Source organism: Myotis yumanensis, unplaced genomic scaffold (genome assembly GCF_028538775.1).
Source record: "Myotis yumanensis isolate MYYU_CA2020_CCGP unplaced genomic scaffold, mMyoYum1.0.hap1 SCAF_5, whole genome shotgun sequence".
Lineage (NCBI taxonomy): Eukaryota > Metazoa > Chordata > Mammalia > Chiroptera > Vespertilionidae > Myotis > Myotis yumanensis.
This window is the reverse complement of record NW_027223756.1, coordinates 40,471,727-40,497,829: the sequence shown is the minus strand read 5'-3', so window position 1 is coordinate 40,497,829 and position 26,103 is coordinate 40,471,727.

The window sequence follows — 26,103 nt, the reverse complement described above, 5'->3', positions numbered from 1 at the left end:
TGACATTGCTCTGTGCTTGGCATGGAAAGGGTGCTTTTTAGAACAGGCTCTCACATTGCCACTCTCTCCTCAAATGGTTTTGATGGTTTTCAAAAATCAAATCCCCATGTCAAGCCAAGTATTGTGAACATTATGATACAAAAGTACAATTCAGGATCTAAATCAGGGTCTCTAACCGGGACATCACTGACATTTTGGGCCAGATCATTCTGTTTTAGGGGGTGGGGAATGGCTGTCTTATACATTCTAGGATTTTTAGCAGCATTCGTAGCCTCTACTCACTAATTCCAGTACACACACACACACACACACACACACACACATGTTGTAACAATCACACATTTCTCTAGATATTGACAAATGTCCTTTGGAGGAAGAGGACAAGGTTACTACCAGTTGAGATCCAATGACTTCAAGGCAACTCCAAAAGAAGAATGACAGAAATGCACTGAATAAATTATTAGGGTAATTACTAAGGATGAAGTTTCTTTAGGTAATTACTGGCGGGAACAGACTTAGATTATAGATCAGGTGTGTGGATTTTCTTTTTAAATCCCCAAAAGTTATATTACCATGTCATCACACATCTTACAAAGAGAATGAATAAGAATCTAGAAGTTGGTGTGTTAGGTCCATGTGTGTGCCAGAGAGAGGGCTTGTGGCACATGAATGTCAGTGAGTGTCTTTCTGTCCTTTATGAGGTTGAACAGCTCATCACAGTTTACCTGGGACTTTCTAGTTTCAGCACTGACTGTCCCCATCCCAGGAAAGCTCTCAGTGCGGGGCAAACCGAGATGGTTGGGTCCCCTACAATAAGACTGAGCAACACCCCACTTTATGTCTTGTGGAAAGTCTATGCCAGCCCAGAAATTTCTGCTAAATCCTACAAAAAAAAAAAAAAAAAAAAAGATGTTTCTCTAGCCACCTCTTGCTCCTATTTCCTACTGAATTTTTATTTTTTGCCCTAAATTTTGAGTCTCTTCACTCATCTCCTCACTGGCATTTTAAAAATGTGGACTTTATACTCTCTCTTCTATTTCAAAAGAAAAGACAAACACTCACAAGGCCCTTTGTGTGTAGCAGAATCTACCAACAATTTTAGAGATTAGAGTATCATAGAAACACTGTGGAATATCAGATACTCTGGCTCCTCAAATTTCCAAAGCAAATCTACCAAGTTGAGCATCCACCTATTTTCTCTCTTCTGTCACCACCCGCCTCCCAGCACCACCTCTGCTCACACACAGGCCCTGCCCACCTTTCTGTTTACTCTTGATCAGAGTATTTTATATCTTGGGTTCATTTCCAGAAAGTTTGTTTCTATACAAAGACAGTTATCTTCCTCAGATGAATTCTGGAATGTGTAGTGAGATAATATTTCTTTCATCCTTTCAACCAAGTGATAGGCATTTGGAGGAGGGGGGGAAAAGCGTACTGGCTGGGAGGTGTCAGAATTTGAGGAAAAACAAGGAGACAAACATAACCCAAGAGAAGGATCAATGGCACAAGATACATGTAAACGTTTAGATTGGGAATACATTAAGGAGGTGCTGAAATGCCCAGATACAGACTTGGGAATTTATCCCATAAGCAGTAAGAAGTTATAGTGATTTTAAGCAATGGTGTGATATTATTAAAATAAACTGTTACATATTGTTAGCAAGCAATTATTTCCCTTTATTTTAATTATTTCAGTCGTCTATCACTTTCTCATTCATCAACCTAAAATATAATCTTAATTTTTAATTCTATATTAGTGCAGAACTCTCCATATTAGGAATTATATTGTATCTTCTTTTTTCTTTTTATTACCTAGAGTAGTTTTTAACTGACAGGTAATGAAAATTAAGTTTCTATGGCTTCAAGCTAAGTGATTTTCATGAATTAATGTTATTATCAGGACATTTATCATTCAATATATTGTGTATTTGATTGTTATTTAAAAAAATAAATGCTATTATTGAACCCCCCCCCCCCCCAAAATGTAACAAAACTAAATTTCTAAAGTGGTAATACCACCTTATTTTTTATTTTCTCTCTGTGAATAATCAGGTTTTTTTTTCAAGTGTAACTAAAGTAAATGAAATATATAAGGTAGACTATGTAGAACACTTTACATTTGATGGATTCTTAAGTTTTTGGGTGTGATCTCAGTGATATTTTAGATTCTTCCCTTGCCCTGGCAGAACTCTCATGGGACTTCATTTGGAAAATAATTGAAACAATTTTCTGTCTATAGATTCTCAAGTGCATTGTGGAAAAGTCATTTGCAGTCTGTTGAATCATCATTGAACAAGTATTATTGTTCCTCTTTCTGATTTTAGTTCTTTGCTAGTGTTAAAATGAGAATACTTCTTGCTGATTATTATATATATATATATATATATATCTCACACATATACACACATACTCAAGAATATTTTTTATCTCCCTGCTACTTTTAGTGTCTTTTCTGTTCCTGGTTCATTTATATACATAATTTGAGCTAGATCTCTAGAAATATCATACCCGTTTGCCAGCTAAATTTTGTCAAGTGAATATTACTAAGCAACTGGTATTTTCCATCTGATTTTCTTATGAGACAAATACAGTTAAAAATACAATACTGTATAATGTACCCACAAGCTGACAGGCCTGCATCTATGTTCTTCATTCCTTTATATAAAAACCCATTAATAAGTTCCCATCCAAGTGAAGTTCAGTGGAGAATGAAAATGACACATACTCATTACTGCAGTGTCACTACACAGAAATTACTACACTGTACCCATGCTGCACTTCTTAGTTTTAAGCTTTCTTCTTCTTCTTTTTTTGAAGTCAGCCTATTTTAATGAGTAAAAGAGGAAGAATGAAAAAAAATTCCATGACCTCACTAATATAATCACCATGCACTTATAATGGCTTCAAGCTAAAAGCAATAAAATTATGACCAACATACACAGATATGTGTAGCCAAGTTGCCTGAGATATCCATTACCCCTAATTATTTATGCTTCTTTATGTAGGTCTGACTTTTTCAAATAATAGGTCAACAAGAATTTTCCTGAACACTAACAGGTTTTTTTCATAAATCAACTCATCGTCAGGCTGAAATTTCCATCCTTTAAGAGTCAAGTACCCTTTACGATGAATGACTCAACCCCATTTAATTTGCTCTTTCTGAAATATTGTTCGTCAGGAGAAAAAGACTGCCACCCTGATGAGTCATCGGCAGCCACGCTGGTAGATGGCCTTCAGGCACAGCTCCATCCAGGCCTGGCTCATTTTTTTCAACATCTCCAGTTCTGTGCTTTGCATGTAACCTGATGCTACACAGTGGGACAGGGACAGAGTGGATGTTGGGTCAAAATGGCTGAGCACTTATTCTCCTTTACAGATCAGCCAGTGGAGGTGGCCGCTGGAGGGAAGGGGTGTGACCTTGGTGGTTCTCTGCAGGTGAAGCAATTCCTGAAGGGACTGAAAGCTGAAGGCAGCTGATGGCAGGACTCCCAGGAGCTGAGGCTGTCAGGCCTTTACTCCAGGGCGGGAGAACTGGGCAGCCCATTGCCATGGCTGCACATTTACTCCAGCCCCTAGAAAGTAACAAGTGAAACTCTTTTCATGAATATACTGTGTGTATTGGTTGAACTCTGAAAGCTAATTACTTCCCAAGGTGACAACTGAACCCAAAGATTGGTTTGATTAATTCTGTGCTCTTCCGGCTGATCAGAGACAGATCAAAACAAAATGGAACCTTTTTCCTGCACTGGCCCAATCATTCCCTATCAATCTCAAGTCGTGTAGAGGCAGAACACAAGGTCAAAATTCTTAATCCACCTCACATTTTAGCTTTATAAAACACATTAGTTTTGGGGTCACTAGCTAAGTCACATGAGAGCATAAAATCACTCTCCCCCCATACTAATAAAATGAACAAAAATAGTGAGAAAAGAAAAAAAGCCTTCACAAGCCACAACCAAATAAGGAAATGGGAACAGAGGAAAGCCATAAACCTCCAAAGTGAAGCTGATGACAGAAACGGGATTCTGAGGTGGCAGGTGGTCTGCTGTGGGCCCCCGGACCAGCTTTTTGTTCCCAGAATCAACTCTGGAAAAAGCATATGACTAAAAAATTCCCTAAATTGTCACCAAAGTCTGCCCCTTGGAAAAATGTGAACTGTGTACAAGTAGGCAACCCTTTTGATTTTTCCCCTTCAACTATTCTATATGGTTTGAGTTTCTTTATAGTGAGTGATAATACATTATTTTATTAAATAAGGATTATATGCAAAAAACTCAAAATAAGAAGTAAAAAATTGCTTCATGTGTCACATAAATAGTACCATTTAAAAGCATTAGGACAACGTACTTTTTGCTCATCAGATCATGAACAGACACTCTTCCAAGAAAGAACCATTTGATTTAAAACAAGTAATAGAAAGTATATTGTATCAGTTTTCTGTATGAATTTATTCTGAGATTAGAATATTTCTTATATATCACCTTATTATTTTGTTTTATTTAAACATTATACAATGAAATAATAACTTTTCTCTCCCAAAGACCTTAATGTTACACCTTTTTTTGTCTATGAATATATAGCCTAGATAGTATTAGTGACAAATGAAAACCATATATTTATTTAATTTTCACTGCCATGTATTCTTACTTTCCTAATTGTATAGAGAGTGTGAACATCACTCACTCTCATTCTTTACTTTTTATTTTTTAAAAATATTTTATTGAGTTTATTTATTTCAGACAGGAAGGGAGAGGGAGAGAGAGATAGAGACATCAATGATGAGAGAGAATCATTGATCGGCTGCCTCCTGCACACCCCACACTGGGAATTGAGCCCGCAATCCGGGCATATGCCCTGACTGGGAATTGAACCTGTGACCTCCAGGTTCATAGGTCGACGCTCAACCACTGAACCACGCCAGCTGGGCTCATTCTTTATTTTTAAATTCCATTAGCTTAGCAACTAATTACTTCCCCCAGCACTATGCCAGGCACAGTGGGAAATCTGGGAAACAGCGTCTGCTCCCACTGACCTCAGAGTAGCTGGTAATAAAATAGTCCCTAGAAGCTACTATGTCAGCCAATAGCAGATGCTCCACAGGGAACTACTAGCTGGGGTCTCCCCTAAAAGCACTCCCTTAGGACCCATTATGTACAACAGTAGCCCAACTTTCATGGCTCAAAATAATGGTTCTAGAAGGCTGCCTGGTCTACATTCAAGAGATATTTAGGAATATTGAGGTGCAGCAGATGATTCTCCTCCCTCTACACTTCCTCTTCTCTCCCATGATGCCTTAAACAGCAAAACCTAAAAAGGAAGAAGTGGAGAGAAGAAGAGAGGAGAGGAAAAAGAAAACTTGGCTAAAAGGCAAAAGGGATACATGTAAGTAAACCCAGTCCTTAAAGATCATTCTACGTTAAGGCCATTCCACTGTCATCATTGGCTCCTATGTCCAAGGGCAGGAGAGGGGTGTCTTAGCTCAAGCAGAGAGAATTTTTCTCCTTCCTCTGCCTTTTTGTTTTATTCAGACCCTCAACTGACTGGAGGATACCCAGAGCCTTAGTGAGGGTGATCTTGACTCATCAAAGTCTAATCTCTCCCAGAAACAGCCTCACAGATACACCTAGAAATGTTATACCAGTTATCTGGGCATCCTTTAGTCCAGCTACGGTGACACATAAAATTAACCACCACACATCATTAACTCCTTATGCGACCTCGGCAATCTTCTTGGCCTTTTTACACTTCAGTTTTCTTACCTATAAATTAGTGATAGCTAAGAACTGGCATTATTAGGGTCAATAAGAGAATTGAGTATGTGAGAGCATTTTATAAATGGTAGTATTATAAAAAATTAAATGCAACAGGATGTCCCAGTGGTACCCAGCCCAAACTAATTTAGAATCAGTTTGCCAAATCAGAAAGATGATGACTATTCCAGAAATCTATTTGCATATTTTATTTTCAGACTGAAGGAGAAAGGAGCACTGGGGTGTGGTTGTGCATGTGTGCATATGTGTGTGTGTGTGCATGTATGTAGCACTAAGGGCTAGTCTGGAGGAAGGAATAAAAGCAGAATAACCGAGGGAATAAATTGGCATCTGTTCCCAAGCAGGATGGGAAAGTTTATATCCCCAATGAGGGCAAGGATTAAAGCAAAAGGTGTTTACAAGAAATTCTGTGCATCTCTAAGTGTTATGGATTCTTTGCTCAACTGACAAAATGTGACAGAATTAGAGAGCAGGCTCATTCTGTTTCCCCAAACTACTGAAGATCCTCACAAATGTTGAGGGCTAAATTCAACCAGCAGGAGAGAACTTCTATGCCTCTTGGGACAGTAGACAGAAGATGGCACCTGGTCAACCAGCGCTCTCATGTGGGGCACCAGGGGGAGTGGCAACTCACTTGCAGTGGTCTGCAGAAAGCAGCCTTCCTCAAGGAAGCTGAATTGAAGAGTATGAACATACCACTTCTGAGTATGTAACAAAACACCTTCCCTGTGCCTGAGATGTTGCATTGGCAGATGTCTACAACTAGGGAATTTTAGATATGGATTTTAATATGTGTGCCCTCAGTTGAGTGAGGCTTGGGTGTCTATAATAATAAAAGTGTAATGTGCAAATTGACCAAATGGCTGAACAGCAAAACAACCATCCGAATGACCACACTATGACACACACTGGTGCCAGGCCAGCCAAGGCAAGTGCAATGCGATTGGTTGGGGGCCCTGCCATCACCCTATGATCACCCCGCAGAGGGAGGCCCAGGCCACCAGCTAGCTGAGCGATCAATGGGGGGGCTCTGCAATTGCCCCAAAGAGGGAGGCCTGGCCATCCTCTGAAGGGCGATCGATGGGGGTGGGGAGCCCAGCGATTGATCACCCCACAGAGGGAGGCCCAGGCCACCTGGCCAGGCAGTGCTGCAGTGGGTGGGTGGGGCCTCCCTCTGCGGGGCAATCAATTATGAGGCTCCTGGGACTGTGAGAGGGCATAGGCCAGGCTGAGGGAATTCCCCCCAAATGCATGAATTTCATGCACCGGGCCTCTAGTTTAACCATAATGTTATGAATAAGTAGCCACTTCATATCCCCACATCATATCCCCATTTATGGATTAAATCCTTATTTATGAATGCAGTCTCTTATGGAAAGTAGAATGTCAATAACATAAATGATTCTATGTAGAGAATGGCATATTTTATGTATCTTGTATTTCACATGCAACTGAAACTTTGCCCTGCAACCCAAACTCCTAAAGCAAGGGTTTTCAAATCCTGAAGCCATGCAACCCCTTCTTCAAATGATATCTTCTCTTTAATCCCAATATGAATTCCAATTGAAAGCTAACATTATGAGAAAAAAAAAAAGTCATTACCTTTAGATCAGACACTGGAATTTTTTTATATAGAGAGAAGTATTTTATTGAGAAATAAACGATAGCCAATGCTGGGAAATTCACTGCTTCCCTGGTCCCTACAGAAGGTTAATATATTGGCTGCAGCCTAGCATAAGCATAAGAGAGAAAAATTGGTGTTCCTAGGGCAAGCTGGGAAGGAAAAAAGGAAAGACCTACTATAGTCATAAATGTTTGGGTTCTGTGTTATATTAAGTGTATATATCGATGAATCTTACTGTCACATGTAAGTCAGACACAGCATATGGATACTCAAGACACAAGAGATGGAGATGGTCCTGGGACTTCTCAAAAATAATTAACAGGTTTTTAAATGACCAGGGTTTTTTACTTGGTGTGGGCTTGAGCCCACTTTACTTAGAGTCTGAATGGGAGGTAGGTTTGAGCTCACATTCAAAACACATTGATGAAAGCTTTTGGAAATGTATGCAGGGCCCCAGATCTCCATCCTCTGGTCAGTCTTAGTCCATCTGGGTGGCTCCTGAACCATCTCCATATATCTTTCAAGGAAAAGTGTGTGAAAAACAATAAACTGGAAAATATTTAAAGTTATTTCCAGAAGGAAGAATTGAACTGAATTTTACACATTTGATGTAAAACTTATGTCTATGTTGTGTTCCTTTGTTGTGGTTTATGCCAAGTTCAAGGATTGTGCTCATGGGCTCCCCCTGAACACATTTACAGGGAATGAAATCTGGTATACCATTAGTCAATGTTCTATTTCTCTTTCTTTGCTAGCTCTAAGGCTAGGCAAAAAAGCACTCTCATTACCCAGAACTATAATGAACTTAGCCATTTTCCTACTGACGTGCAGAACTAGTCTTTGGTCAGACACGCAAACCATCCCTGTGAAAGACGGTGTTCACTCAGTCATCCCTTTGAGAGTTCAAGATGTTACGGGAAAGTCAGAAAATGACACAGCTTTACCTTTGATAACTTTTCAGTCTAGTGAGGAAGAAAGGCAAACAAAACAAGAGAGAGAGAGATTTATTATAGCATGATGCGATACATATTGCAAAACAGGCATAAAAATACTATGAAAACACAATGAAACAAAAAACCAAAATCTGTTTGGCAAAGTCATCACCTGCCAGGAGCAACTTTCCAATCAATCCTGAGGATGAGTGAGAGGTCGTCACACAGAAAGAAGAGAAGTAGATGATGGAAGCTGGAGGGGATACTCGGTCTGGAAGGAAGGACCAGCATGGACCGAGTATGGAGCCCAGTGTCTCAGCCTAACAATGAACAACTGAGCAGACTTTTAAGTGAAGAGAAGAGTAAGGCCAAATGGACACATCTTTATTATTTTGACTTATACACCAAATAAAAAAGTGTCAATGTTTTCTTGCTGTTACTGTTAAATTTTTGTATAGTTTTCCTCAAGAGAACACAACCCACAGTCTCCTTACATTTTCCCACTGTATTCTCAGAAATGGTTCGACTCGGGCAAATCTCTTATTATAATGTTGCCAACTCTTTGGTCAGCAAACACCAATAGCAGACATGACAACAGAAATTTGACATTGTCAAGTTTTCCAACTATATTCAGGGGAAATGGCATAAATCAAGTCAGGTTTCAACATGCTTATACACAGTGAGCTTTCAACCATTTAAAATTTCACTCATCGTTACTAATTATAATTCCATATGTTTTTTGAAGGCTTTTTAGTTCAACCCTAACATTTTGCTCTCGGCTGACACTTGGCCTTTCCCTTCAAAACTTCATAAGATCTAGAATCAGGTAAAACCAGTTCAGCAGATTTTGTAGAGGGTGAGTTACAATCTCCTATACTGTCCCATACTCCAAACACTTACCCCCAAATTGATGGGTGCTGCTGCTGGAATGTCAACATTCTCAGAAGTACTGTCAACAAAAGCAGGGCTGGTCTCCAAGATATTCAAAACAAGTAACTGAATAAGGTACTATTTTCAAATATGACTTCTCTATAGCAGATTTTGAAATTATCGGCCACATGTAATTTTATTTATCTGGCCTCTCTCAGAGAGAAAACCTCTCAGAACTACATGCACTGCTAATATATCATTATTTTTTTTCTTAAATGATAGGTCATGAGAAATTTTGAGGTCAGTGAAATTGCCTGAAAAGTCATGCAAAATTATAATCATTTGTAGTTCTAACAGTCAAAGAAAAAGAGTATTCATAAACTCCCATAGACAGTCATGAAATTAAAAACTGGAAAAACATAAAGCATTTTAGTTCTATTCATTTTAATGTGCTGCTAGAAAGTGGTCCTTCAGAAGGCTGAGTAAACTTAAATATATCCTCACAGAGGCAGATAATTTTAATACTGGGCAGGACTTCAGACATTATCTATACCAACCTCTTGATTTTATAGATGAGTAACTGAGGTTCATAAAAAATAAGTGGCAGAGTTCCCTGTCTGGATGGCTCAGTTGGTTGGAGAGTCGTCCTGTGCACCCAAAGGTTGCGGGTTCAATCCCCAGTTGGGTAAGTGATGGATGTTTCTCTCTCACTCTCTCTCCTTTCCCCTCTCTTAAAAAAAATCAACAAACATATCCTCAGGTGACAATTAAATTTTAAAAAATAATAAATGGCCTAAATTCATTAGGAGAGCTGCAATGACACACTACAGCTCTTGATTTTTGATGGGCATTACGTAGAGAGACACCTTTTGGAAATATTAAATGGTATGTTTTTACCTGTCTTATCCTTTTAACTAAGACACTCCTTTCAGGTTGAAAGACACAAGACAACCCTATCTTCCAGGAACCGAAGTCTAAGGGTAGCAAATCCTTAGTTTGCACTCAAAAGCTATCGACTAGATAAACCAATAGATTACAAAATGTTATATATTTAGGGAGAACCATTTGTTCATTCCCCCTTTCCCTCCCCTACCGTTACATATAAAGGTGAGGGAGAAGGAGAGCATTGGACATTTATGGTAAGAAGCAGAAGTAATCAACGTTCACTCTGAGCCAAAGACAAGTTTGGGGATTTTAAAGCAAAGAGAACCTGGTGCCTACTTACAGGAAGGCCGCAGCCTTGAAGGAACCACTAGGCTAGAGGACAAAAGGCCCCTGGAGGATTGCAGATAAAGAAGGACTAGGCGCTGTGAAAGACAGTGCAATCCACAGGGGAAGGTCCAGACCTTCCTCCAAACTACACAAGGATATAGAAGTTAACTGAGAGTGATCTCGTGGCCGGACAGGCACCAGCAGAAAGGCATGTGGATCCTATAACTAGAGCTCAAAGAATGGCCAATAGCCAGACTACACATTGACGCCTGAAGGCATGCCCAGAAGCCAACCAAGACCCAGCATCGCCTCCCAACAACATGACTTCTACAAGTGCTTCCCACCTGTTGTGGCTGAATTGTGTCCCCCAAATTCAAACCCCCAGTACCTGACTGTATTAGGAGATAGGGGTTTTTTTGTTTTGTTGTGTTGTGTTTTGTTAATCCTCACCAGAGGATATTTTTTCCATTGATTTTTTTTTAGAGAAAGTGGAAGGGAAGGGGAGAACAGAGAGAGAGAGAAATATCCCTCCTGCACATGGCTTAACAGGTTCCAGGAATCAAGCCTGCAACCAAGGCATGTGCCCTTGATCAGAATCAAATCTGGGACCCTTCAGTCCAAGGGCTGCCACTCTAACCACTGAGCAAAACCTGCCAGGGCTGAATATAGGGTTTTAAAAGAGATAATTAAGTTAAAATAAAGTCCTTAGAGTGGGCCCTAATGCATAATGACGGGTATACTTGTAAGAGGAAATCTGGACACAGACATGCATAGGGGGAATACCTGTGAACATGAAGACAACTCCATAGAAGCCAAGGATAGAGGCCTCGGGAGAAACTAACCTTACCGACACCTTGATCTTAGACCTTCAGCCTCTAGAACTGTGAAAAAATAAATATCTATTGCTATAACACCCAGTTTGGGACGCCTTGTTATGAGACATAGCAGGCTAATAAACCATGCTAATTACAAGTGCTGTTCTGAGGAAAAGAGGGCTAACAAATTATTCATAAAAGAACTGTGATTAAATCCTCCAAAACAGAACCTCTTAGAAATTCCAAGATTATGTGTTCTGCTATCAGATGAAATTACAATAGAGATTCAATTAAAGATTATTACAAAAAATAAAAACTAAATCACCTCTGATTTTTGTATTATCATTCTGTACCTCAGAGCCTATAAATTCTACAGGGAAATTACTTTGGATACATTGCATAAAGTTAAAGGCATGAAAATGGCAGCTATTTATTGAACTAAGAAACAAAGCATAGCAATTCCTATTTATAAAGTTACTTTCCATATTATTTAGTTTATTGAAAGATTATTGAAATGGATTGACTCTTATTAGTTTGGTTAGAAAGCTAAAAGATTTAAGAAATTGGACAATATTTACAGTTAAATATTTTTTTCGATATTGGTTTGATGACAGATTCATTTCTAAGTCATTCATGTATTTGTCAAGCATGTAAGGCAATATGAATAAAAATTTGGAGTCATGAAGAATGGTAGATATCCCTGTTTTGCCACTAGAACAATTTGTGGCCTTAGGCAATTTTCCAAACCTCTTGTTAGCATTCATTTCCTTGCTTGTAAAATATAGTTAAAAATAAAATCTAATTCATAGGGGTTTTGTAAGGATAAAATTAATGGCTCTGAAAAAAATACAGTAAGTAGCTGAGATAAATGAGAAATTAGTTTGAAATGTCAACTGGGACCAGACTATAGAGAATTTTTGATGTCCAAATTATAGAGTTTGCACTTGATTTTTAGGTAAGGAAGAACGTTAATACAGAAGTGCTATGGTTGAGAAGGCCCAGTCTTCTATATTTTATATATTTACTAGTGGCCCGGTGCACAAAATTTGTGCACATTAAAAGGGATTTAATTAGAGGAAATATTTTAATATTGCTATTTGCCCTTTCTCAATAATAGAAGTGTCAGAGATGAAAGAAAATTAGTAAATGTATATGAAAATCTCCCTCCTGTCAGAGTCTGGGGCACACTGCGGACCCAGAGTCAAGTCCCCGCCCACGCACGTGCACCTCAAAATCGTGTGAGACCCAGACCCAGCCAGCCACACCCCTGTCAAGCCCCGCAGGCTGGGGGACACAGCTGCAGGTCCCCTGGCCCAGGGCCAGGAAGGGGGTTTAGTCTCAGGTCCCCCGTCAAGCCCCCCTGGGCAGGGGGGCGCAGGCTCAAGTCCTCTGGCCCGGCCTCAAGTCTCCCGTCAAGCCCCACCAGGTGGGGGGTGCGGCCTCAGGTCCTGCCTCAGGTCCCCTGGCCCCCAGGGTGAGGGCACAAGGGTATGACGACCATTTGCATATTAGCTCTTTATTATATAAGATAGTTTGAGGATAATTGTTCATTGTTAATCTTTTGAGTTTGGGGTTCAGTGAGGCAAAGTATCAAGACACCTGTAATCTCCCTAACCGTTTTTGGCTCAGTGGATAGAGAGTCAGCCTGCGGACTGAAGGGTCCCAGGTTCGATTCCGGTCAAGGGCATGTACCTTGGTTGCTGGCACATCCCCAGTAGGGAGTGTGCAGGAGGCAGCTGATCGATGTTTCATTCTCATCGATGTTTCTAACTCTCTATCCCTCTCCCTTCCTCTCTGTAAAAAATTAATAAAATATATTTTTTAAAAAAGACACCTGTAATCTTCCAGTAAAACTTAGTCATATATTCTACTTTCCTATTATGATAAATTACCATCCTGATTTTAAATATACATTATATCTTATGCACCCAGATCTCCCTTCATAAATGAAGGGCTCGTTCTCCCAGCTGCTTGGAGTGCTCATAGCAGACCATCAGCAGTTGTCTGCAATTCTGGGGAATTGTCTCCCCTAAGGAGAGCCACTTCACCCAAATTTATCACCCCAGAGGCACCTTATATCTGATGATGATGAAGGGGTCCCTTGTGAGCAACTGACAGAGGAAACAGGAAACAATCATGATTCACGGATGGTTTGGCTCAGTATGTGGGTGCAAGTTGGAAATGGCTGGAGGTTGCACTTGAAAGACGGTAACCTTGAAAGAATGTAGTGAGGAAAAATCTTCCCAAAGAGCAGAGATCTAGTCAGTACAGCTGGTCACCCACACTATGTGGAAAAAGCACAGACATTAAACTACATAGACAAAACCACCATCCAGGGACTTTAGCTATCCTTGTCAGTTGTCCCAGAGTTTAACAACAGGTCCATGACTACATTAGCCATGGTGGCAGGGCTGGAGGCTTTGCAGGGCCAAACAGCATTGGCTCTCATAGCAGTAGACTCAGTACTGCCACTAATACACGGTCCAAACCAGTGATGCAGTCCAATGATGAGCCCCCACCTGGCACAACCTTTGAGTTCACCAATTAGCCACATGGTGGCAAATTGAGGAGAGGGGACACCTTCCACCCAGGAAGCAACACTGATTTATTTTGATAAAAATAGATTTATATTCTTATTATGGGTTTTTGTTTTATCCTGCAGAGTAGCAGCCAATGGCACCATCTGAGGAGTTAAAGACTGTTTATTCTAACACATAGGGTACTTCTTCATAGCAAAATATGTGCAGGTGTGAGGTATGATCGTGGGATTCCTTGTCTCTATACCACCCAAAAGCTTCTGGACTAATAAAATGATGAAACGAGATGGTGAAAACTCAAATAAAGCACCAGCCTGGAGAGGGTAGCTGGGAGGATTTGGTGCCATCTTCCAGGATGCTGTGTGTATTCAAAGCTTTTATATGGTGTGGTGTCTTCAGAAGGTGGAACACCTGGACGTAGAATCTAAGTGGTAAGAAGAGGAGACCCTGCTACTATCACTGCTAGTGATATAGGTGAATTTGTGTTTTCCATTCTTACAACTCTGGATTGTGAGGGTTTAGAAGGCCTGGTTCCCAAAGGGGGAACGCTTCCATCAGAGGACACAAAAAGAGCTCCATTTAAATATAAAAATCCATTGCAAGTGGGACACTTTGGGAAAAATCCAGTAGAGGAGTCACCATCTCAGAAGGAATAATTGATCCTGACGACCAGGTAGGGCTGCTGCTACACAATGGGTGTAGGTAGAAATATGTTCCAACTAAGATAACCTACTTGGGCACCTCTTGGCATTTCTGTGCACAACGTTTATTGTCAACAGTAAAAATGCAGCAATCATGGCAGGGAAAAGACTTTCAGGAATCAGGGTCTCCGTCATATCACCAGGCAAGCCACCAACAACACTAGAGAAGCTATCTTAAGACCAAAGAAAACTGAAAAGGCCAGTGGAGCAGGGAGACACTACCAGTTGTGGCTCAGAGATCAACTGCAGAGGTGGGTCCTCTCACTAATTTACCTGAAGGAGCCCTGCCCAAATCCCGTACAGAGATGTGATTCTGAGCGGTGTGACTTGTGCGTGCTGTACCGTCACCCAGCTCCCCCTTCTAGATGCAGGGAGTGCGTCCTGCAAAGATCCTTCTCTGGTGAGCCCTTTCCCAAAGGCACTTTGTGAAAGAAAACTGCCTCCTCCAAGGGGACATTGTCTTCCCCAGGAGACACACAATGACTGATCAGCAGGAGAGTTCCCAACTCATGGCAACTGTGAAATGACATTTGAGCTCCAGAGCTCTTCATGTGATTTGCTGAGACCTTGTTGAGACCACAACACAACTCACTTTCTCCTTTGCCCACTCCTGCATCCTCACCTTCCTTTCTGTGGTTTCAGGAGCACCCCTAATCAATCACCTTTGTGAGAGCCTCCATCTCAGAATTGGCTCCTGGTGGTCTTAACCTATAATAGATACTAACTGTGGGACATAAAAAGCCAGCCAGCCTCAGAGAAATAGAAAAAAGGAGAGGGAAAAGGGATCCAAACTTAGTAAACTACCAGAATAAGGTCAAGTAGCCCTAGTCAGTTTGGCTCAGTGGATAGAGCCTGCGGACTGAAGGGTCCTAGGTTCGATTCCAGTCAAGGGCACATGCCTGGACTGGGGGCTTGATCCCTGGTTGGGGGCATGCAGGAGGCAGCCAATCAATGATTCTCTCATCATTGATGTTTCTATGTCTCTCTCCCTCTCCCTCTCCCTTCCTCTCTGAAATAAAAATATATATATATATATTTTTTTAAAATAAGGTCTAGTCGTCAAAGAAGCAAGTCAAGCTGGGAATGGTTCCTACATAAAGTCCAACATTTATACCAAGGGGGACTACATTTAAAATCTAAGAATAGCAAAGAGCACTTTTCCATTTCCTTCCTTCTTGTTACATTGAAAAAGAATATATTGGGAGTATTGGGAAAATAATGGAGTCATATCTCATACCTGATTGCTCATATATCATCTATCTGTATGAGAGTCTTTTCATAAAACAAAACAAAACAAAACACCAATTCTGTGTTGCCCCAACAGGCAAAGGAATGTACAATCCAACACTGTGGTATTAAAAATTATTTATAAATAGTTCCAGTCACTTTCCCTAAGTATGCATGAACTTAAATAAATAATAAATAAAATAAAACAGATAATATGTTAAGGCACTAACAAATATATGAACATAATGAATTTTCCAATTTCTCTGTAAGTGCAAATATCGCTATCCTATAAAAAGCTCTAATTTGATGAGGTACAAAGTGCTTGTATAAGGCTCGAGGTAATCGGAACAACAGAGAATATCTACCACCACTACACAAACTCTCCACCACCAAGTTAACAAGTGTTGAGTATCAACAGTGGTTTACTCCTGGGAAAGGGGCAAGAGATGGGAAGGAATCCTCTCTGAGGCCACAGTGCAAAGGGAAAGCTTACAGCTGTGAGTGGAAGAGAATGAAGAGACTACCTAAGAGAACCAGCACCACTTCAAACAGAAGGTAATGCTGGAGGAATGTGAAGTGTATAATACACCGCGGATAACCATAGAAACAACTACAACAAAAAATACCCAGAACTAAATCAACTACTTATTAGGTTTACTATACTCCCATGAAAGTCCACAGAAGAAAAAGAGTGCCCATATCTAGGCATACAAATGATTTACCTCTATCTCTACTGTCCTGCATAAAATATCTAGTTTCCATAAAAAATTAAATTAAATTAAAAAATTACAAGATAGGCAAAGAAACAAGAAAAAAAAGCCACAGATACTGGACTCATTAGACACAGAATTAAAATAACTATTACTATTATTAGTAGGTTAAGGATTCTAGTAGAAAAGATGAACAATAGGGATGATCAAGTGGGTAATTTCAGCAGACAGATGAAAAATATAAGAAAGCATCAAATGAAAATTCTATAATAAAGGAACAGTATGAAAGATGTGGAATGTCTTTGAAGAGTACATCAGTGGATCAGCAAAGCCAAGGAATTAAATAAGAAAACCCGAAAATCAGTCAATAAATTTACTCACAGTGAAACACAAGAGAAAAGGTGAAATTTTTTTAAAAAGAGAGCATCCAAAAGCTATGGGATAATATAACATACATGTATTTAAAATCTCAGAAGTAGATAAAAGAGAGAGCAACACATACAAATATTTGAAGAATAATGGCTATAAATTTTCCAAAAAATCAATGACAGTTCCAACACCACAGGCCCCAGGATCTCAGATGATACAAATAGAATAAATATTAAAAAGAAAGAAATCTAGGTATATCATGTATTCTCTTCAAACTAATGAGAAAGAGAAAAATTTTAAAAAAATAGCCAGTGGGCCCAGCTTGTGTTGCTCAGTGGTTGAGCATCGACCTATGAACCAGGAGGTCATGGCTCACTTTCCGGTCAGGGCACAAGCCTGGTTTGCAGGCTCGATCTTCAGTGTGGGGCATGCAGGAGGCAGCCAATCAATGATTCTCTCTCATTACTGATGTTTCTACCTCTCTCTCCCTCTCCCTTCGTCTCTGAAATCAATAAAAAATATATATTTTTTAAAAATAGCCAGAGGAAAAATATACATCATATCAGAACCGATACAAGTCAGAAAACAATATAGATGTCTTTAGAGCAGTGACAGAAAAACAGCTTTCAATGCAAAACTTATACTGGTACAGCCACACTGGATGATATCCATCACTGGGAGGAAAAATAGATAAAATGTCTGAATGAACAAGTGAGTTTACACAACAAATAGAAGCAGCAGAGACATGTATAGATTGTATGACTACCAAACACACTGTGCTCAGGAAAGAGAATGAGATATAGTTCACAATAACATTTAAATAAATCAAAATACCTACACAAAAAATAAACACATGGCCCTAGCCAGTTTGGCTCAGTGGATAAAGCATCGGCCTTTAGACCAAAGGGCCCTGAGCTCAATTCCTGTCAAGGGCATGTACCTCCATTACAGTCTCCTCCCAGGCCTGGGCCCTAGTCAGGCTCATGCAGGAGGGAACTAATCAATGTGTTTCTCTCACATCGATGTGTCTCTCTGTCTTTCCTCTCTCTCCCACTCTCCCTAAAAATCAATGGAAAATATGTCCTCCGGTAAGGATTAACCAAAAAAACCCCAAACACACACATTTTCTTAGGACACACAAGGCAGAGGGGATGCACATTAAACACAATAGAATAAATATTGTTCCACTCATCTTTTGTTGAGTAACCACTCTAAAACTTAGTTGCTAAAAACAACAATCATTCATTTTGCTCACGTATCTGTGAGTCAGGAATTCTGGCATGTCTTGAGTAGGAGACATCTGTGCCCCTTCGTGTCCAGAGAGGTATTTGATGTTGAGTTGTCCCAGACCTCACCATTCATATTCTGACACCATGGCAGAGACGGGAGAAGACTTGGCTCAGTGGGGATGCCCTATTGCTCCATTCTACACTCAGGGTCTGACAATGTGGTTCTCCAGCAAGAGTGTCAGATCATGAGAGCAACACAGAAGCTGCCAGTATCCTTAAAGGCAATTTTTGAGGTTTATGTAGCATCACTGCCATCATAGTTAGCATTCTAGAGTTGGAATCAGATAGTTGGGTCATAGGCCAACCCATATTCAAGGTAAATACAAGCAGACCATCTTTTCATGGGAGAAGTGTCATTATTTACAGTCATCTTTACTCAATCATTGTTGTCTACAGAGGAAGAGAAATGGGAGCAGCGTTCGAAGATAAAAGGAAATATGTACATTACATAAAAGAAGGTCTGGAAAAATAGCAGTGATAATGTGCCATGTACTGAGAGGAATGTATCTGATATCTTAAAAATCAGATTCAGATTTTAAAGGATGAAGAATCCCATGCTAAGCCTGCCTCTAGTCTAATTGTTTCCTAAGGACCATTCTTTATTGCCAAAACATGACCAATGTATCCATGGTAATCATAATGCATGCTTTAGCAGGGATAGTATTGTTTAGCATAACAAAATCCCCTTACACCTTCCAGATTGGAGCAGATATTGCAAAATCTTAATTTATGTTAAATCTGTATGGTGTTTATATAAGTATATGCAATATTTTAATATTTTCTGTGAATTAAAAATATTTCATAATTTAAAAAAATTAACATCTACCATTACTGAATAGTCATCAAGGTAAAAATTAAGTACCAACATTTTGAGAGCATAATCAACACCAAAATTCTGAAGGAAAAATGGCTAATCTAATTTAAACCACCTCTAAAACTAAACAGAGACACAGCCACATTTTGTAAACAAAAGCAATTTGCACACTCATTTTCCTTGGCTTACCATGGAATACAAATACATACCATTGGGGGGGGAGGGGGATATTTTGTTTTAAGAAATAAAACAACATCATTTTCTTAGAAGAATATTACAGTTTATAGGTAGAACTCTATAAAATTGAGCATTCATTGCTGGATTCAGAATTTTGTGTTTAAGAAATTATAACAAATGTCTAAGGAAGACATTTCTACAATAGGCATTTTTACACCAATTTTCATATAATGTATTCAATACGTGTTATACTCAAGGCAATTCAAAAAGCTTCTGGAATCTGGAATCGACTAACAATGTGATAGCAACAATAAGATAAGGGATTTACTTCCCTTCTCCAACTTTTACAGCAGGGGTTGGACTACAAATCTCCTAAGGTCTTTTCCACAAAAGTTTCATCTTAAATAAAAAGTCTTGGCAAACAAACAATAAAATTAAAGCTGGCATATGATAGAGCTATACATCAGATCAAGCAATAAATATATTTCCCCAGAGGAGGGTGATATTGAAGCAGGATACTGAAAGCTGGAACTAAGCAGAAAGAGGGGGGTGAAAATTGACCTAGAATTTAATGAACAGTATATGAGTAGGTACAGAGATAAGTAAAAGAAGCCCTTATAAAATTATACAAACATTATGAGAAAAGCTAAAGAAACAAGAACAAAGCGTCGCCCAGATCAGTCAATACACCAACTTTGAGCAGTCAGAGGTTGCAACTGGTGGCTGAATTCTAGCCTCGGGTTTGGTTTGGCAAGCAGAGTAGTTTTCAAATATTTACCAGTTGCCTACATTTAAAAAAAAATGGAGACTTTCCCTAGCTCTCAAAGTATCTGACAAAATTGGCCTCACTCACACAGGGCAAATATCGGTTGGAACCAAGTAGATCCGTTTCCTGTTGGATGAAGCATTCACTCTGCAGTTATCTACCATTCCCACTACTTTCTATTACATTTGACAAGTTTTACTCAGTTACCTATCTTCCCCACCTAGCCCTGTTGCCATTTCAATATAAGCCACAGAAAAGGTCAATCTTTAAGAAGTCACAGATATCACAATGGCCAGGCAATGAAATTTGAATTTTATCCTATCAGATTTTACCATATGCAGTGTTTGACAAGTGGTTTATGTTTTTGAAATGCATTTTTTTAGTATTAAAAATAGTTCTAGTTAAGTGACTGAAGATGTTAAAATCAAAGAAAGATCTCCTCAGGAATTGGGAAAAGATAGAATTATGAGACAAGAAGGAAGTTGATTTTAGATGGACATTGTTTCTGAGAGGTGGGCGCAGAGTATTTAAAAAAAAATAGAGCAGTAAAAGAAAGCAAATGCTGGCCAAGTTCTGGGAAGGCCGAGGGGAGGAAATGTAAGGTAAATCAGGGTGTTCCTGTTCTGCAGGTCAGTCTCTCAGGAGTAGCTCTCTTCTGGTACAAAAGAGGAAAATTTATACTTTATTTTTAGGCAGTTATGGGGGAAGGTAGAGTTTTTCCTGCATTTGTGGTTTTTAATGGCCTTTAATTCAAAATAATTCTTATGCCCAAGTGGCATGTTTGGGGGTGGTATCTTTGGGTACTCTTCTAAGTATTGATGCTCCCCCTCATCCGTAGCTAGTGTTCTTTAAAATGAGGGAAGTAGGTTGAAATTGGGGATGATTATTGGACATTCATCCTCCCTACTGGACAAACAATGCAAAAGGAATTTCTACTGATAATTGCAAAGCATCCTTTTCATTGGTAAAGGCACTGTTCGTTTATTTGTTTGTTTTAATAAATAAAGGGACTGAGTTTTGTTTGCTAAACTTAAGATAATTAATTATTATGCCTTGAATGTTGCAATTTTAAATCTCTGTTTTCCTCTCTGCATGTATTCCACATTAGGGATAACTCTCTTTGATTGATGAAAACCCAATTATCCTATTCAGAAACCTGTTTATCAAGATTACTAACATAAAATGTTATTTTAAAATCAGCCTACTTTCATTCTGAGCCTACTGCACCTGAATGTTAAAGGCCTTCATTGATTCCTCCAAATAACTTTGTTTCAGTAATGTGTTGATGACAGCCATTTGCTGGCTCAAATTTAAATTTTCTTTGCCTGGGCTATTTAAATTATAATTGGCACTGACAGCCAGTGGTCACAAAGAGACCATAGTTACACAATGTGTATTCTTAGCAACAGAAAAATAATGAGAGAAAAATCACTACAGCAGAAACACCAGAGAGCAGACTTAATATGGCCTGATGAACATCTAGAGAATATGCATTTAATATGACTAAAATCATACCTGGTCTCAGTAGCAATATTCATCAACCTCATTACTCCTACTGTTAAGAAGACAGTTAAAAACTGCAATAATTATAGCAACCTCTGAAGTGCTATTTTCTTTTGTGATTGAGGCAGGACAGTTAAGAAGCTAGGAAATTCCTTGGAAAGTGGATGGGGAAACTGAGGCAGATAGTTAAAGGCCAAGCAATTTACCGCCAGATAATAAATCACAAGGCCTTACCTTCCCTAAGCAAGGACAGTAGGAGCAAATGGTTTACACATTCCAGCTAAAATTTCCACCTTTAGAAAACAGATAAAAACACTTAAGATAAAGGATCTAGTGCGTATTCTCCCTTGAGCATGCCCATGCCTTTAATCCCACCCATCCACCCCAACCCCCTACCCTCATCCTTCTTCCTAAGTGTGTATCCTTGCTTTCTTTCTTGCTCTAAGGGTTTCTTCAAGACTTGCAACCAGGGAAGCATCAGGCAGTGGTAACTTGTCCTAGGCTAACCCCTGAACCTGTTTCCAAGGGCCCTTTTTTGCTTCTGTAACTTGTTTCCTGAGTCCACGCAGCCCAGCTGGCTCACTGCTTCTGCCTCTGTGACTTTCTTTCTAAAGGGCCAAGGCCACTCCATGCTGGCTCACTCCTATTTTTATGATCTGGCCTCTTCTATCTTAAGCTCTATCTTGGTTTCACTGTCCCAGCTTTAAGAAATGTACTCTCAAAATCACCTGGACTCATGTCATGAAATCATTCCTGCATGAAGACAAGAACCCACACATTCCCGACCGTGCCGTGGCAGACCTGCCTTGGTTCCAGTCCCTTTACAGACACGATGATCTAAATATGATTTATTGCCTTTGTTTTTATTTATATGGTTTTTGCCAATACTCATTAAGCACCTATACTACTCTGAATATTTTACATAAACTTTCAATATTGCAATAAAAACTGACAAATTTTCTGTTTTCTTTTTCTTTGCCATGTACCTTTATATTATACCACTGCTTATTAAGATGCAGTTTGGTATATGAAATCAGCTTTGTAGATTCAAAATTGCTCCATTCACTTTCAAGTGACTTGGATAAATTTAATGAACACAACATATATATAAAAGTCCTTTATCTGTTATAAAAATTAAAAAAGATGAATTGAATTCTGGAGACCTGTGTTTGGACCACAGTTATGCCTGCTTATTAAAAACTAGTAAACAGCCAAAACCGGTTTGGCTCAGTGGATAGAGCGTCGGCCTGCGGACTGAAGGGTCCCAGGTTCGATTCTGGTCAAGGGCATGTACCTTGGTTGTGGGCACATCCCCAGTAGGGGGCGTACAGGAGGCAGCTGATCTATGTTTCTCTCTCATTGATGTTTCTAACTCTCTATCCCTCTCCCTTCCTCTCTGTAAAAAATCAATAAAATATATTTAAAAACAAACAAACAAAAAAAAACTAGTAAACAACTCCACCTCTTTCATAGAAGGGTACCAGAATATGTCACCCCAAACTCTGCCACTTTTGGCATATGGATTGTTTTTGAACTAATAGTAATTAGGAACTACCAGATGCAGGAAGACCTCTAAAAACCAGCCATATGTTTTCCTTCTGTAAAGGAAATTCACACTTACACAGGAAATTTCCATTTGTTAAAGTGTCTCCCTTCTTCTCATGTATGAGAAAGGAATACTCTTAACTCTTATTAACAGAGAAGGCACCAACTTACATCTGCAAAACAAACCTTACTAAACAGCCCTTGTTCACTGGACTTTCCCGGTCACCTTCCCATCACTTCCCTCCTCCTCCCAGAAGCCCCATGACCCTTTTGCTTTGCTCAGCCTACATAAGCCCAAGTTCTAAGCAACCCTTTATGTTACTCATTGCTGCGTGCTGCAATGTGTTTGTGCAATATATCTGTTAATGAATTTATGTTTCTTTTTCTCTTGTTAATCTGGTTTTTGAAAACCTAATTTACAGGTTCCCAGTCAAAGAACCTGCATTGGGTAGAAGGAAAAGATAGGTTTTCCCTTCCCTTACACATGTTCCTAGTTGCTAAAACACACCTCCCTCCAATATTTGTCCATGCCTTCATCTACCCCAGATGCCAAGTCACACATCAATCCCAGTGAGGATTTACCTATTCATATTTGGATTCAGGGTTAAGACAGATATACTTTAACAGAATAAACCTTGCAAGCTCCTTATAGTCAGGGAACAGATCTTTATTTGGACTCTAAAATGCCTGGCCCAGTGGAATGAATACCCATGAATACCTGGTAGCAGTTACCTGAAACATGACTCTAGGATGCATCAGTTCATAAGAATTATGGAAATTACTACAATACTATTTTACAACTAATTAATTTTTCTATTAGCTAAATAAATTCTGTTGGGAGACATTGGTGTTTCTAAGATCAATTTCTTATAAAGTGAGATGATACTAAAGATTTTTTTTTTTAATACAGGCCTAGTTACAAAGCCATTTCAGGGGGAGAGAAGAAGGTAGGTATGTCTGAAGACACCAGTAGGAGGCCAGTGCAGAAGGCCAGGGCTAAGGATTCAGTACTACATTGCTTTGTGGTTCTTGGAAATAAAAGAAAAAGCTTGAGAGAAAACATACCATAGGTCACTAGCAGACATGAAGCTATAGACTGACTATTAAAGGAAGATGAATTCTTCTTTTTGGGTGAAATGATATGTGAGTTTATCTCACTGTGTTTCCTTTGGTTACCATTTTCAAGAACCTAAGATCTGCTGGTGTTGCACATGTGAATGTGGCCTTTGAATTCTGTCTTCCTATGAGGTTGTAAGTGAACATGACACTATTTTGACATTAGAAATTCACTCCCTCCTAATAATATAGTATTACTACATTTTGCTTTTGTTAATGTACAGTTATGTGAAATGTATAAGGGATATGGTTTAACAACTGTAGTATTTTCCATTTTAATTCTTTGTTGTAGGCAAAATGAGCAAAACAGCAGTAGAATAGCTTATGTGTATATATATTCCGAAATGTTAAGTAAATAAATAATCTCAATACAATAAGAAACAAGAAAACATAACTTTCAGACGTCTGGGAATATACCCAAAGAGATAATTGACTATTTTAACTGCCAATGTTAGTGATTATATAGTCAGAAAAATTTTCAAGGAATATATCACACAGAAATGTTATTCCTTCCATCTTTTTCTTCTTTTGTAGGCCAATACTTTAAAATGAACCATCCACTTTGAATTACAGGTTAGGCTTCATTTCGTTTAATTCCATTTTGATGGTGTAATATTTGGGAAAAATAGAAAGGACAATAGATAAAGCAAAGAAAGATGAAAGAAAAATATGCTTCCCTGTTATCTGCTTTGGACTAAGATCTTATTAGAGGTTATTTATAACTAAATTGGATCAGAGCCTTTAGTTTAAGAAAAATATGGAAATTTTTAAGGTAGATTTGAATTTGGTAATTTTTTTTAAAATCCTGATTTCCCTTGTCTAAAATGTTGTCCTCACTCACATTTCTCCATCGCACTCGCACACACACAAGCCCCAGGTGCCTGAATCTTAGTTTGTCTTTCATTATGTATTTTTAATCGGCTTTTATCTTACTGAAATGTAAGTACTTTGTTTTCAAAGACATGGCAGAGCTTATGTCCTGTTTAAAAGAAAATCTCATATGATCACACTCAAGCATTACTCAGGGGAGTAATGTCACATCAGAAATGATACTCTCACATCCAAGAATTGCCTTAAACCAATTTATACTCAGTCTCATCTGTAATCACTTAAGTCACAAGCATTACACCCCGGCCCCTCCTCTATCTCCTCATGATTTTATGTAGCAAAAGCAACCTGTTTTCAGGGTAAGGGCTCCTTTGTAGGGTTTCCTAGTTAGCACATGCCTCTGAGAGTATTTCATTCATAAAATGATGAAAATACTGGAGTGCGTCATTCATGGCCATTAAATTTTACTCTATCTGTGCAGAAGGAAAAAACAAAATCTGGCTTGTTCATTCATTTAAGATTTGGGGGGGGGGCCCTTACTATGTGTCAGGTAGTATGCTAGGTGAATGAGGAGAAAATGCGCAGAGTAATATCTGCAAACCAATAGGTCTGGGATTAAGTCTTGGTTCTGATATTTATTAGCTGAGTGTGTGATAAAGAACTTGGCTGGCCTTTTTTTCTGGTACCTCAGAGGTGCCCTTGACATTTCTTGAGTGATGGATAGCACTGTCTTCCTTCTGCATGGTGGGCCCTTGGGGCCACACCTGGATCGTGTATGCTAACAAGGGCCCCTAGAGAGTGTGTGCTAATGAGATGTCTCGGGATGGGGGCTGACCATGCCAAAACCAACCATGTGATTGGAGATTTGGGGCCTTGAGCCACTGTGATATCAGCCTGACAATGGGGCAGCGGGGACGCTGGATGCGGAGATTAACCATCTGGACAAGGATTTATTGCTGCCAGGAGGGTAAAGCATCTCTGGGGACTCAGAAGCTTCACATCTGGATCCTTCTCTGTCCCACATTCTACCACAGGCATCTGTTTTCATGTGTGTCCTTTGCTTGTAATATACGGGTATCTGAGGTAATAGGTTTCAGTGATTTCTATGAGTCTTTCTAGAAAATTACAGAAACTGAGAGTGGTTTGGGGAAATGGATAAAATTGTAGTTGGCATCAGGAGTCTTGGGAAGACTTGAAAGTCTGAGGCCCCAAGTTTGGCTAACTCCTTTGGCACATTACTTATCTTTTTTAAGCCTTAGCCTCCATAACTTCAAACTTGGTAAAATATTAGTACTTA